Genomic DNA, 15,699 nt, shown 5'->3' with positions numbered 1-15,699 from the left:
TCAAAACAAGAAAACAAACATTCTTTGTGGTATTTATTCTTGCCTTCTTAAAAATGTAAGTTACTTAATTAGTACAGACTACAGACTCAGTAAGGTTTGGGCTAAATCTGCCGCCTGTGTGCGGCCGTCGCGTATTGTTTAGCTAAACCGAAAATTCACTACGGGCGCAGTACCCTTTCCGGCCGAAACGTGGGTGCGGACGGGCCGCGGCGCTGTCCTAAACTTCGCTACCGATGTAATATATGTCTGGCCATAGAGTGGGTGTGGATGGGCCGTGGCGCTGTCCATGAGGAGACCTCTGTAAGCAATTAATACAAGGACTGACGTGACAGTTAACACACGCGTTGGTGGTATAGTGGTGAGCATAGCTGCCTTCCAAGCAGTTGACCCGGGTTCGATTCCCGGCCAACGCATACACTTTTCCTTTTTCTCTCAACGTAGTCGAATAGAAGCAGCCAAAGGGGAAAGCGGAACTGTGGGGTTCGACTGTTTATCTGCCCAGCAATCTTCTGTCTTTTTTCCCCACATATTGTAGGCCTCTATAGCCTATACTCAAAGTATTGACCATATATATGGATAGGCTATATATTTCTGGAAATAAAGAAACACATGACATGGCAGACATACACGTGCCCAAATATGGAGTTCCACACAGCTTGGTGGAGATATGAAAGTGCAGTTTTATATACATTTATTATTTCAATCAATCAATCAACCAACATCTTACCCTTTATATTAAAAATGCCTAATGGGTACGGGTGGCTCAGTGCACACCGCAGGCTTGGGGGCCCACATAGACCCCATCAAATGCACATTATTTAATCATGATAGATTGAGACAGACAAAATACATACATTTTAACATAATAGGCCTATTTCCTGAAGAAGGTCTGTAGGACCGAAACGTTGCTTCCAATCAGTGTTGGGCATCGTTACTTTCTAAAGTAACGTCGTTAGGTTACTGGATTACTGCCCATGAAAAGAATCCCTTACCGTTACAGATTGCCATCTGAGAAAAGTAACAAGTTAGATTATTTTCCGTTACCCGACAATTAAAACCCATTTTGAATGCTTGCGCAAGTTGTTTACATTGTAGACTATTAGGCTACTGCCTACCGTCATTGCGCCGCATTATTACGGCCCTAATTAACTCTATGGTTAAAAACGAGAATAATACACACCATGAACTGACCATAGACAATATCCCCTTTACAGCTCTTTTTATTAACTAAAATAATTCGCCACAATCGCCAGCCTATACACGTAGGACTGGACAGAAAGGCTGTTGCGCTGCGCTCCAACCAGCCAACAGCGCGCATGATGCCCTCTCCACAGCGCGCACCGTGGCGCATGAACAACAACAACACCACCACCACCGTGGACCCACGACCCACGTATGAACTAGATAGTTTATAAGAAATGGCACGGCGGCCATCCTCGCAGGTATAGTGACAGTATAACAGAATGAGAATCCTGTAACCTGTTATTGGGGGGGGGGGGGGGGGGGCATCAACAACAGCCTGTTGTTGATGATGAATGTTACTATGAAACTTAAACAATTCATTAAACTATAGTACTCACCTAATGACGACGCCACGGAGGATCTACCATGTTTAACGTAATTCCAAAGTGTTTAGCCTACATTGTTTAAGTCAAAGACGCATGCGGTTTTTACTTTGGCTTAAAGCATGTTGTTATTATTCTTCTGCGGCAGCGTCTAGTGAACAGATCTAGGGGTTACGTATGTAACCAAAGTTATATAACAGCGAGCAAGGCTGCTCACTTATGGGAGTTTGCGCCCCCTAGCGTAAACACAGAAGCATTTATATAAACTCACAGACAATTTTGGCTGGGACTTTGAGACGTGATGACGTTGAGAACCGCCCACCGGTGCGCTAGTATAAAAGCGCGTCAACGTCCCTTAGTCTCCATTCGATAACAATTGTTCTCTTCTCAAGCAACAAGAAGGGAATCCTAGTGAGCAGCCTTGCTCGCTGTTATATAACTTTGGTTACATACGTAACCCCTAGTTATATTAATCAGCTTAGCAAGGCTGCTCACTTATGGGAGACTTTATTAACTCCCTTATTGTCATCGCGAAGTCTGGACCCTTAGGGCCCGTACCATCTGTGAGCAAGGACCACAGTACGTCCCCAAAAGGACTACTGCCCCTCCTTGGGAAAGCCAACCAGGCTCAGGTCTGTCATAAGCGCCTAAGAGGAGCCGACAGAACAACCAGCTCAGCACCCTGGAGAAGACCAATGTCCCCCCAGGGAGCCGAGTCACTCCACTAACTGGAGGCCACGCTCAGGACCGCATGCGCCATCGGCGCTGCTGTCACATCCAGCCTATAGAAGGTGGCAAAAGTGGAAGACGATGCCCAACTTGCAGCGGAACAAACATCCTGAACAGAGACCCCCCTACAGAGGGCCCAGGATGACGCCATACCCCTCGTGGAATGCGCCTTCAACCCTATGGGAGGCACCATATTCCTACCAGAGTAAGCCCGCTCTATAGCCTCCACGATCCACTGGGAAAGCCTAATCTTCGAGATAGGCAGTCCCACAGTCTTGGGATCCCAGGAGACAAACAGCTGTGTAGTCTTCCTTGTCGCCTTAGTTTTGTCCAAATACAACCTCAATGCCCTCACCGGACAGAGGTTATGCCTCCTCCTCTCCTCCTCAGAGGCAAAGGGGGGCGGACAGAACGCCACCAGGTCCATCGGTACCGGGGTAGCCAGGCGGTTCTTAGGTAAAAACGCCGGATTGGTCTTCATGACCACCCTAGCATCCCCATTAAACCTCATGCATTCCGCACTCGTGGACAACGCATGGATATCACCGACCCTCTTAGCGGTCACCAAAGCTATTAACAACGCTGTCTTCAGCGACAATAGCTTCATACTCAACTCCTCCAAGGGCTCAAACGGTGGTCGGGACAGAGAGTCCAGAACCAAAGCAAGGTCCCATGAAGGAACCAAAGACTTAGTCACCGGAAGGAGACGACTAGCTCCCTTCATGAACTGGCGTACCAGCGGGAGCTGGCCCACCGTCTTGTCCTCAAAACCGATGTGGCAGGCAGAGATAGCAGCCAGATACACCTTGACAGTACTAAAGGCTCTGCCTTTATCCAAGAGGTCCTGGAGGAACGACAGAACGACCCTCACTGGCGCTTGAAAAGGCACCACTTGAGCTGGTGAACACCAGTCCTCAAACAATCGCCATCTCAAATCATAGGCGTCCCTGGTCGACTGCGCCCTCGCACACTGAATAGTGTTGATGACGCTCTGGGGAAGACCCTCCGCGCCAAGATTCAGCCTTTCACGGGCCAGGCCCAGAGGTCTAGATCTTCCGGCCGCGGGTGGAATATCTCGCCCCCCGCCTGAGTCAATAGGTCCCTGCATACTGGAAGCTGCCAGGGCCGATCGTACAGGAGAGGGACAATGTCTGACCTCCAAGAGCCCCATCCCGGGGCCACTAGGATCACCGACAGGCACTGCGTCCTCACCCTCTCCAGTGTGGGAAGGATGAGAGACAGCGGGGGAAAGGCGTAAAGAAGGCCCCGGGGCCAACGGTGCGCCAAGGCATCCAAGCCCAGCGGCGCCGTCCCTGCTATGGAGAAAAACAGAGGACACTTGCTGTTTTCTTCCGACGCAAACAGATCCACTCGTGGCTCGCCGAACCTCTCCCATATCTGCTTGGCCACTGTCTTGTGCAGCGACCAAGCCGCGTAGAGGTGCCGGCCCCTGTACAACAGATCCGCTCCCGTGTTCAGGAGTCCCGGAACATGGGAGGCCCTGACCGACAGAAGGTGCTCGTCGCACCATAACGTCAGTCTGTGTGCTAGCGCATGCAGTTTGGTGGACCTTAGTCCCCCCTGCTTGTTGATATAGCACATCATCGTCGTGTTGTCCGTCCTGACCAGGACATGGGAACCGCTGATGAAATGTTCGAAGTGCTGCAAAGCCAACATCACTGCCATCAGCTCCAGGTAATTTATGTGTAGTCGCAGAGACGACTCTGAGTCTGCATAAATTTGCCAATCGTCCACGTACATTGCTATCCGACCGCCCCGTTGACGTAGCGGAGCGACGGCTGCTTGCGTACCTTTCACAAAAGTCCTCGGACTCAGTGACAGTCCGAACGGAAGGACCAGATATTCGTATATCTGTCCCCTGAAGCCGAACCGTAGGAATTTCCTGTGTGGCGGGTAGATGGGGATGTGGAAATACGCGTCTCTGAGATCGAGAGTAGTATACCAGTCCCCTCGACGCATCATACGCAGCAGAGCCTTGCTCGTGAGCATTTTGAAGCGAAACACCTTCAAATAGCCGTTCAGAGCCCGTAGGTCTAGAATGGGCCGCATGCCCCCCCCCTTCTTTTTCACGAGAAAGTAGCGGGAGTAAAACCCGGTGTTGCTCTGCTCCGCCGACACCACACGTATAGCCTTTTTTTCCAACAGAGATGTTACCTCGTCTTGGAGAATTTCGGCTGCCTGACCACTCGCTTGCGAGCAGAGAACGCTCCCACAGGTGGGAGGTCTTCTGGCAAACTGTAGTTTGTAACCTTTCGAAATGGTGTTCAACACCCAAGGATGAGCACCACAACGATTCCACTCCTGTAGACACAGCGCCAGAGGGGTCGAAGCCAGCTCCGAGCCGTTTTGTGGCGGAGCGGCGCAACGTACGGTCGGAACTCGGGTCTTGAGCCTCTGTTCTGCCGTACGGACCCTGGGCTCTGGTGCCGTGTCCGAGGTGGTTACACTTGCATTTCGGCCGACAGCCACAGGCCCCCTTGGAGGCCCGGGCCGTGGGCCCAAACCCTTGAGTTTCAAATGTCGACCCACGAGACCGGCTTTCAGTAGAGAACACTGCTTTATTAAAGAAAGTGGTGGTACAGAAAACCTTGGAGAGACATTTATTAACAAACAAGTCTTCTTCCTGTCTGCGTGGAGAGCGTCCTGCATGAGGCCCGTGGCCGCTATGTTGCGCTTTAGAGAAACTCGGGGACGGGTGGGGGAGACAGTGTCCGGTGTCCCCCCTTGGGGCGGGTCTGGTTATTTCGGCTCCCCGCCGGGTGGTCCACCCTTCCTGGCATTGCGGGGGCCGCCGGCCGGAGACGCCGAGGGGCGTCTAGGCCTGTCGCCCTTCCTGCGGGTGCGCGGTGGACGGGAGGACGAGGCCGCTGCTGGCGGAGCCCTCTGACCTGCAGGGAACTTGGGCCCCGAGAAGGTGCTCGTCCTGGACCTGGAACGATCGTCCCTTTCCTCGGGGCGGTCGTAGGACGGCCTGTAGGGCGGAGCCTGTTTGGGCCGTGCTCTGGACGCCGGGAGGCAGGCGCCGATGACCTCCGTGTCGGTCTTCGTTTGCCCGTCACGGGAGCGCATCTCTTCGAGCATGGACGCGAAGAGCGTTGAGGTGGAGACCTTCTGCTTTAGCGGGTTGCGTCCCACCTTGGGGGACAGCTCCAGCCACCTGGCCCTCTCGAGGACCAGAAGCCTCGCCATGGTCCCGCCCACCATCTCAGTCTGGGCCTGAGTGAGACGGAGGAGCTCGAGGTGCAGGCGCCTCAACTCAGCCATGTGCTCGGGGGTAGGTGTGTCACCCGCCTCGAGCAGGACATGGGACGCTGACCCTTGCAGAAGGGTCGCAGCGTTCAGCGCTCTGGCCGCAGTCGAGGCGCACTTGTACGCTGCCTTATTCATCTTGGAATCGTCCTTGTCCGAAGGCAAGGAGAAGTCCGGGTCCTCGTGGAAGACGTTGGGATTAACGCCCATGAGCCATCCGGCGAAGGACTTGTCCATGGGAGGCATGGCCTCGAGGCCTGCTTCCCGTTGACCCGCGCAGTCCAGCAGCTTCATGCCTCCGGTCAGAGAGGCGGAGGCTGAGTAAGGCTGTTTCCAAGATATCATGAGGGATTTCAGAAACCCGTCATCGATGGGGATCTCAGCCTTGATCTGGGACTTCACTGGGTTGCCCTGAATCCTCTTGCGGAACTGCTCGCATAGGGTGTCCTTAGACACCGGAGGTTCGAGGCTGGCCGGCCAGACCAGTCCACAGCGGATTGTGGCCTTCTTGAAGAGGTCGACTATGTCTGTGTTATCATAGTGGAGCTCTGGTTCGGCCGGAGCAACTGGGGCCATCGGAGCTATAGCGGCGTCGGCCGGTGCAACCGTAGCAGTGCTTGGTGTCGCGATGGGGGCGGCGACGTCGGCCAACTGAACGGCCTTGACGACTGGAGGCGGGACCGCCATTTCGGTGTCGCTCTCACCGTCGCTCTCCTCGTTATCCTCCTCCTCTCCAGAGGTGTAGGAGGATGCTGAGTCCTGAGATGAGGACTCGTCGGAGTCCATCTCAGCGTCGCGCTCTGGGAGAGCTCGTACCCGGCCCGCGTCGTCGTCTGCAAGGATGACGACGTCAGGGGCGTCGGAGAGCGGCGCCTCCATGTAGCGGTTAGGGTCAGCTGCCTCCCTAGAGGCTTCCTGACGCTGGGCCTCGTCCTCTTTCCCCTGTGCGTGGGCGTCCCGTTGGGTTCGGTACGCCCTGTGGGCGCGCTTCTGCCTGCTACGCTTCAGAAAGTCGGAAAAGGTGAAGCAATGCGGGCATCGCTCCGGGTTTTCCATCGCTTCCACAGCATGGCCATAGCCCAGGCAGTAGAGACACTCGTCATGCAAGTCGTCATGGGCGAGCAGGCCCTTGCAGGTCTTGCACGCCCTTTGCATGCACTGGCTGTGAGCGTCCGCCCGGGCGTGGCGGCGTTGGCGACGGGTCGTGGTCTCTGCCATCACACGAGGCTAGGAAGCACGTGGAAACGAAGAGCAGAGTTAAAAGCAGCCACGTAGGTGGAGGCTTCGTGGGCGAACACGTTACAGGCAAGGCTCGCTGGTTCATATAACCCTGGTTACAACAGTAACTGCGAGTTTAATCAACCAGTTTCACAAGGCTGCGCGAACACGTTACAGGCAGGGCTCGCTGGTTCATATAACGCTGGTTACAACAGTAACCGCGAGTTTAATCAACCAGTTTCACAAGGCTGCGCGTTTCAGATCACCACGCTGCCGCGGGCTCGAAAGGCCGCGGGACGTTGTATGTGGAGGCCGAGTAAAGAGCTATTATTAGCTGTTAATGCAGGCCGTCAACACAAACGTGAGAGCTAAACAGAAATATTACTATATGCTGTTCAGAATACCACGCCGTCACGGGCTTCGGGGCCGCGGGACGTGCGTGTGCTGTGTCGGCTACACTAGCTGTTAAAGCAGGCCGTCGACACAGACGTGAGAGCTAAGCAGAAATATTACTTATATATTGCGCAGCTCACCACGCCGTCACGGGCTTCGGGGCCGCGGGACGTGCGCGCTGTGTCGGCTACACTAGCTGTTAAAGCAGGCCGTCGACACAGACGTGAGAGCTAAGCAGAAATATTACTATATATTGTGCAGCTCACCACGCCGTCACGGGCTTCGGGGCCGCGGGACGTGCGTGTGCTGTGTCGGCTACACTAGCTGTTAAAGCAGGCCGTCGACACAGACGTGAAAGCTAAGCAGAAATATTACTATATTTTTGTGCAGCTCACCACGCTGTCACGGGCTTCGAGGCCGCGGTACGTGCGTGTGTTGTGTCGGCTATAGCAGGCTAATGGTAGCAGCCACCGATGCCGGCACACGTGTGGAAACTAGCAAAGGGTCGAGACCGTTTCTAGCCCGTCACACGTCCGGGACCTTAAGTCACCGAAGTTTGTGTGGAAGCAAAAACACGCTGTTGCTAGCCGTGTCAAAGACCGTCACACGGGTAAAGAAACTTAGCAGGGCTTGAGCCACCACACAAGTTACATTACCCACCAAGTTATTATTAACCTTGGTTTATGGAAAAAGGACTTACCGTTTTTCTTTACTTCTCGAAGCCTCTAGGAAAGCAGTTTCCGCGGTACCGAGAAGTTTTCTCGTCCTTGTGGAAATAACTCAGATGCTAAACCTTAGGGAGACTTCGCTTGCGCTGTGTTACACACATGAGAAGAAACAAATGAATGGAGACTAAGGGACGTTGACGCGCTTTTATACTAGCGCACCGGTGGGCGGTTCTCAACGTCATCACGTCTCAAAGTCCCAGCCAAAATTGTCTGTGAGTTTATATAAATGCTTCTGTGTTTACGCTAGGGGGCGCAAACTCCCATAAGTGAGCAGCCTTGCTAAGCTGATTAATATAACTAATGAACAGATTTAAGACTTCCGGTGGACGATCTCTTCAAAATAAGAGTACCCTCTAGAGTATGAAAAAAAAGTTTCATTTGCACATTAAAACTACAAATTAAGCATTTAAATGATGCTGTATGATGCTAGAAGACACACATTATGTTTCTGTGTAAAAATAAGTAATTAAATAATAATAATAGTAATAATAAAGTTATCTAAATGCATAAATGCTCATCACTGGAGTGCATGGACTTTATAAAGTGGACACTGGACAAAAGACGGCTCCGCGAGGCAACTATCTATACATCCTGCGTCTACTACATCCTGTAAGTTCACTTAAGAAATAAAAGTATTGTTACAAGTAGATTTTATTTTGAAGAGGAAGAGGAATAAGTTGTTTCGGTTGTAGCCAGCTGCTATGACAGTGCCGGTGGTGGTAAACTCTCTAAGCAGAATAAGACTATACGCTGCGCGTTGGGGCTTGGGAAGATAAATCACATAGAAGGCAGGAGAAATAGACTCCGGGCAGTCGGGGTTTTATTATTTTTAAATCTTGCACACAAAATGAACAGGGACGCATTATAGTAACGGGATTACTGTTTTGGAAAAGTAACTAGGTAACTAACTACTAAATTGCAAAACTAACAAGTTACTTTATTCCGTTACCAATAAAAGTAGTCCCTTACATCAGGGATACTCAAATAGATTTACCTGTGGGCCACATTACAAAAATGGCAAGGGGCCAGGGGCCAGTAGATAAAATTACGACATTAATGATACTTGATAACTTCTCTCTTTCAATTGCTTTATTTTCGCAAAATGTATCAAAGTACAATGTGCATGCACACAATATGTAAATAAATAAATGTGTTACATTTTCTTGCATAAACACAAAGAGCTGTTTCCATAACTGCACAGATTATTGCACATAACATGAGTAGCTGTTATAATAACATAATAACATAACATGAGTAGCTCTTTGCCTGCCTGCCTGTCTGTCTGTCTGTCCATGAGTAGTTATTTGTCTGTCTGTCAATGAGTAGCTGTCTTACTGTCTGCCTGTCTATGAGTAGCTGTCTGTCTGCCTGCCTGTCTATGAGTAGCTGTCTGTCTGCTTGCCTGCCTGTCCAATTGTCCATGAGTAGCATGTCTGTCTGCCTGTCTGAGTAGCTGTCTGCCTGCCTGCCTAATTGTCCATGAGTAGCTGTCTGTCTGCCTGTCTATGAGTAGCTGTCTGCCTGCCTGCCTAATTGTCCATGAGTAGCTGTCTGTCTGCCTGTCTATGAGTAGCTGTCTGCCTTCCTGCCTGTCCAATTGTCCATGAGTAGCTGTCTGTCTGTCTATGAGTAGCTGTCTGCCTGCCTGCCCAATTGTCTATGAGTAGCTGTCTGTCTGTTTATGAGTAGCTGTCTGCCTTCCTGCCTGTCCAATTGTCCATGAGTAGCTGTCTGTCTATGAGTAGCTGTCTGCCTTCCTGCCTGTCCAATTGTCCATGAGTAGCTGTCTGCCTGCCTGTCCAATTATCCATGAGTAGCTGTCTGTCTGTCTATGAGTAGCTGTCTGACTGCCTGCCTGTCCAATTCTCCATGAGTAGCTGTCTGTCTGTCTGCCTGTCTATGAGTAGCTGTCTGCCTGCCTGCCAGCCAGCAAGTTGGTTAACAGAAAATAAATTGTTATGGCCGAGTAAAATAAAATACAATAAACACAATTTGCCTGGCCAGTCTTGTTTACATGGCCTGGTCTTTAAATTGTTGTGACTTCCATTGTATGGACAGGCTGATGATGGCTCTTGCATGTGGTAACTGGTGGACTAAATTGATCCCTTGGTTCTTTCATTAAAGATATTGGAAAAAGCTTTGTGTTCAGATAAAATATATAGGTTCCGTGGACATACTTACCGGTAAGTGTATTATGTTGACCTCCTGGCCTGTGGGGATGATTTGCTATAGCAAATCTTAATAAACTAATTATTAAAGCTGTTAAAAATACTTGACCTCCATCCAAAAAATACATACAAATAAAAGTATGATTATTTTTAGTTTATTAGCTGTTCAGCTGAATTCCTGATGAAATGCCGACTCTTCGTGTTTGTGGAACATTGAAGTATTTGTATATTGTTGTGATGTGATGTGATGAGATGCGACGCAAGACTACTGCCCTCCCTCCTGTCAACCATCAGGGTCTTGAGCTTTGCCTCTGCAGTGTTATTAGCTCCGCTGTTACGCTATAGTGGTGGTGTGCATCTTTTCTGCCTGTACCTTGGATTGGCTCCCAGTGTCAGTTTGTTCGCCACCAGTTCCGGGTACCTGGCCTCTCTCAATGGTTTGAGACCAGAAGTGGTGGATGGACAAACAAACCAACATTGGCATCCCTAGAAGCACACCGCTAGTTGGGCTAAATTATAATACATTTAATTGAAAAGGCAAAAAGCTTTACAATTGTATTTATTTTTTATCTTTTTTATCCTCTTAGAATTCGGACCACACATTTAAGAATGTGAAAAGTCAAATGGGCCGGCACACACATGCACAGCAACAATAAAACAAACACAAATAGCTCACATAAACACATTTATTTTTTCTTGCATAATGGTAATTAACTCAATTGAAACCATGAAGTCCCAGGGTCATTCACTATCAACAACTTATATTGACTTACAATAGAAGAAGTTAACAACCAAAGTAATGGTATAGGATGGTATGAATGGAATGTCAAAAGGAATAAAGCATGGAAGTTGGTGACACATTAATAACAGTTACATACAGTATATGTGTCTTGGTTGTATTGGTTTGACCAGCATATTGAACTCACTAACTGCACAAAAAAGGTAAGTACAACAAAATATAAATGTCAAGTTTGAAGAAATTCTGTGAATGCTAGATTGTCTATAGGAGTGTTAAAGCAGTGTTCCTTTGCTCCCTGATTGCCCCAACTGCTCCAGAACTCAAATTAAATAAACCATATTCACGTGAGTAAAACGGGCCAAACCAGGCTGGGGGAGAGAGTAGAACTGTATTGCTATGGCTTTTATAGATGGGCCCTGATACTTGAGGTGAATTGTGTGAACCAAGTTGAGAAGGCCCAAAACAAACAAACAAGACAAAACAAAAAAAACTATGGTGCATAGTAATAGAGCAAAATGCTCCAACTGAAGGACCCAGACACCATGTCTACCTTGCTGAAGTGTCCTTCAGGAAACATCAGAGTTTCAAGTTCCCCCACTCTGTGTCTGACCCTGCTCATTTCATCCCATGGAGGATGTTCATCAAAACCAAAAATACTTACACAGTTCAATACAATATAAAAGTATAATTTGACACCATTGCATATATTTTCAAAGATTTAATTGAATAGACCTATCTGCAAGGTGATTTTAGCCCATCTGTGAAATATAATGAATATGTATTTCTATTTTTCTTTAAACCAAACTTCACCATTCATTCTGTTTCTGATTCATATCCTTAAACATGCATAGTCAGTATTGTATCCTACTGTACTTGCTTTTAGCTGTAACTGGCCCACTACAGTACTTCTGAACATCTATAGCCTAGTCAAAGTGGAAGCCTAGCCTTCTGGTGACATAGTAATTTAACCATCCACACATCCACTCAAGCAGCATTGATTTCGGCCAGCGGCATCAGCAAGTACAGGATAACATTAATTAGGCTTAACGGGCCCCCAGCAGGGGCCCTAAAATTGTATGGTTTTGATGGTTCCCGGAGGTTCTTGTTCACAACCATAGAGACTGGGGTTTGAGTGCTTCATGTTGCCTCTGGCTTGGCCGGGCGATCCAACGAGCACAGTTGACTGTGTTCACAGTAAACTGTCATGGATGGGATGGAGCGGAACTGGGAGGGATAGCATGTTCCTCTGCACACGTTAAGCCCTCCCGGTGAAACTTCTCACTTTCAGGTGAAAAGAAACGTCTGGCAAGTTGTGGCAACTCCATGTGTATGCAAGACCAACAAGTGGGGATTTGACATTGGCAACTACTAAATTGGGAGAAAATGAAACAGGTCTAGAACAGTTGATAGAAAACAAAGTTTGTATGGTTTCTTGTTTAATGATGCAGGGCCAGTGTGCTATGTTATAATAGAGCCTAGAAAGAACTCCAACCAACTCACCTGGTTGTCAGGCTCTGTAGTGTGAAAAGGTTAGTTGACAGACATCATACTGGACTAATAGAGGAAAGACATCACAAAGCTTTCAAGTTATACAAAAACCTGAGAACTCTGCACTTGCAAAATCAACACCTTGTTTCTCTAGTAAAACAGATAATTTTCCTGTTTTCCGAAGAGAGAAAAATAAACTAATATAAAAACAGAAAGAAGACATTAAAGATCTCTTCAAGATCTAAGTCGAATTGTAACTCCCCCTGCCTTCTCATAAATCATCTATTTATGAAAAGGCACACATTTCATAAATATTTTAGGATGCCTGCATTATTATCAGCACCCTGCTCCAAATACCTATTAGAAAAAGATAATAATCGATCAATTATAATACTTATGATTGATTTTTTTATCAACAGTGGTACTCCCACTGAATACTCATTCTGTACTCACCCTATGGCCTTTTAATGCATCCACATTCACAGTGGATGTGTGCGTGTGTCGACATCTGAGAGTGAGTGTGTGCTTATGTGCAAGCATTCATCTGTCTATGCGTGCATGAGCAGCAGCCATGTGTATGTGCGTGACTTATAGTTTTAGACCTACTCCACACATTTACAGTATGTGTGTCCATATACGTCAGCCATGCAATATAATAAATGCACAATTCATTGATTCATTGATTAAGTCCATAAAGAATTGACCGGGATCCCTGGCTCAGCCAGTTAGTGCACACTGCACACTGCACAGACCAAAGTGAGTGTAGGGACCCAGATTTGAATCTGATCCCCGTCTTATCTCAAATGTTCTTCCTCTCTCTGCCCTTGGATTCCTGTCTGAAAATGCCCACAAAATATATTAGATATGACCGTCATGCCTACAGAGGAGGTCTTCTGAGTAAAGTGCCTGAAGAATGCCTGTAGTGGGCAGTCTCACACCATTGTGCCTTTTGGTTCCCTGTCATGGTGATCAGAATACAATTCGTTCATTCAAGACAGATAAGACATCCAAACACGCAGTCAGACTTTTCTGATGTCAAACATGCACGTGCTCTAGTTAGCAGTGCCACGAACAAACTCTTTACACTTATGTACATTATCTATGTAAAAGGCAGCATAAAAATGTCAGTACATATGCAGAGCCCCTGTGTCATGACCCAGACTTGATTGATAAGAACAGAGCGAAGCCATATGTCAAAAGACAAAGCAGACTTATACTTTGGTAATATAGTATTGAATATGTTGCTGTTTCCTAATGCTATCAGTCAAAATGTCTAGTAGTATATCTTTGCTAAATGTGAGTACAAGAGGTATCCTGCTTTACATCCCCATTCTCCTGTAATATTAGTAGGAATTTGGTTCTTACTAATAGATAACAGCAAGTACAGGAAAAGTAAAATAGTGTGCATGAAGATCACTTACATGAATATTAGGAATACAAAACATACATTTTTGAAGAGCTACCATAAATATCAATGTACAGACTATGGAAGTGTTTATTTCTTGAGTTAGGGGCTACTATACTGTACATCAGTGCTGTCAAGGGATAAGAGAGGATTCGCCATATACTACGGTACTGTATGTCAATGCTGTTCCTGTATTGCTTGCTTGAGTTACCGGTATCATATTCCAGAACATTACAGTCTGGATTCAATTTATTCACATCTCTCGACGATGAAACAAAGTAGCATCTAGGCTGATCAAATGACAAAACGGATCCCTCTGTAAATGAAGACAAAATGGTATAATATTAACAGAAAGGAACATTGATGAAACGGAACAATATATTTTCAAGTCTTACAGGGTATAATGCTCCATAAATTCTTTAGAACTTTATACAAAAAGAGAAAATCCATCCGGACCCGGTTGTGTATTGCAATTCAGAGAAGAAAAAAATGAACAGGCTTGATAGATGGATAACGGCTACAGCGCATACAAATTTAATTTAAGTATATATATAAATATTCTCATTCACACACTTTTGTTCACGTTTGTACCTTCTGTGAAGAAAATCCACTGTCAATTGTCCACACTTTGCAACAACCTCCCTGATTAGACCCCAAAATATCAATGCGACAGAGGCCGTTTTTTCTTTGCTTTCAGACAGACATCCACAGCTTTCAAGTTTTCAAACACCTTTAGCTTCATCAAGCATGTGTCTGTCATGTGGCATTTTGTCTTGTTCATCCTCAGACTTTGATGCCACCATTTATTGACTCACAAAATATCTCTCTAAATGTCAGGGTCACATGCTTGTTTCGCAAGGTGGCGTTAGGCTTCCTTCCAGACTAATGTGATTCTCAACTTTCTCTCCACTCTCTACTGATCCTCCCCCCTCCAACCCTACGGACTCCTGGGTGAAGTTGAGAGGACTTTGTTTAGGTGACAGTGGACTGGCACTGGTGCCAGAAACAACAGATCTCCCCATGTGATTCCTCCCTGCCCTTTGCCTTAAGCCTGTGATCTGCCCTTCACCTTCTAAGCTCCTGACCACAGTGCCCTCCCCTCCCCCTGGGGAGCGGCTCGGAATGACAGACTGCAAGAGCTCCAATGGAGACTTAGTTTCCTGGGGAAGCCTGGGGGAGCTAGCCGAGGCCGGTGTAGCCACTGGTGTCATAATTGCTGCAAGTGCATCATCTTGGGAACTGAGGAAGTTGACACTGACGGGCCTCGCCCGCTGAGGTGTGATGTTACCTCGTAGAGAGCTGCGGATACTCTCGTAGGACATCCCATAGCTATCTACACTCTGTGGTGCTACTCCCAAATCTCCACTGCAGCCAGGGTTAGTGGACACAAACTCGTACAGACCTTCTTTGATGATGGCCCCTGACTGGATGCTCTCGAGAGGTCTGCTCACCTCAATGGCGCTGATCTGGCTGAGATCCAAGGGTGGGGGGACGCGTTGGAGTCTAGTAATGCCTTGACCTACTCCAGCTTTTGGAGCAGGTCCTGCCTCCCCAGCCGTGCCCTCAGCAATGGTTTGTTCTATAGCCACAAAATGCTTTGCACGCGAGGACGCCACCACCTTCATCTCCATCTGTTCCTCTGTATTCTTCTCCTGACTGGTGGTCATCTTGTTGTAAGTGTCTTCCAGGCGCTGGGCATTGAGATGCTGTGGGCTTGCTTTGACAGGGGAGGGCTTGAATGTATCAACCGAGCCCAAAAGGGTGACTTCCTGGTAGCGTGTGTTCTGTGCGTCTGTATTTGAGAAGTGCTTGTGGTAGCTAAAATCGCTGGGCGACATACGGATCTCCACGGGTTTGCCATCGTCTACTTTCTCCACCAATATATCCGTCAGCTCCATGCTACGAGCAAAGGCATCCTTCATGTTCAAGGACACAATGCTGCCATTCCTCTTGGCTCTCTCCAGAGCCTCCCTCCTCTTTATGGCCTTCTCCTGTC

Source organism: Protomyctophum bolini, assembly GCF_963924005.1.
Source record: "Protomyctophum bolini genome assembly, chromosome: 12".
NCBI classification, from domain to species: Eukaryota; Metazoa; Chordata; class Actinopteri; order Myctophiformes; family Myctophidae; genus Protomyctophum; species Protomyctophum bolini.
The sequence above is the reverse complement of the archived record's forward strand: the minus strand, read 5'-3'. Positions refer to the sequence as shown.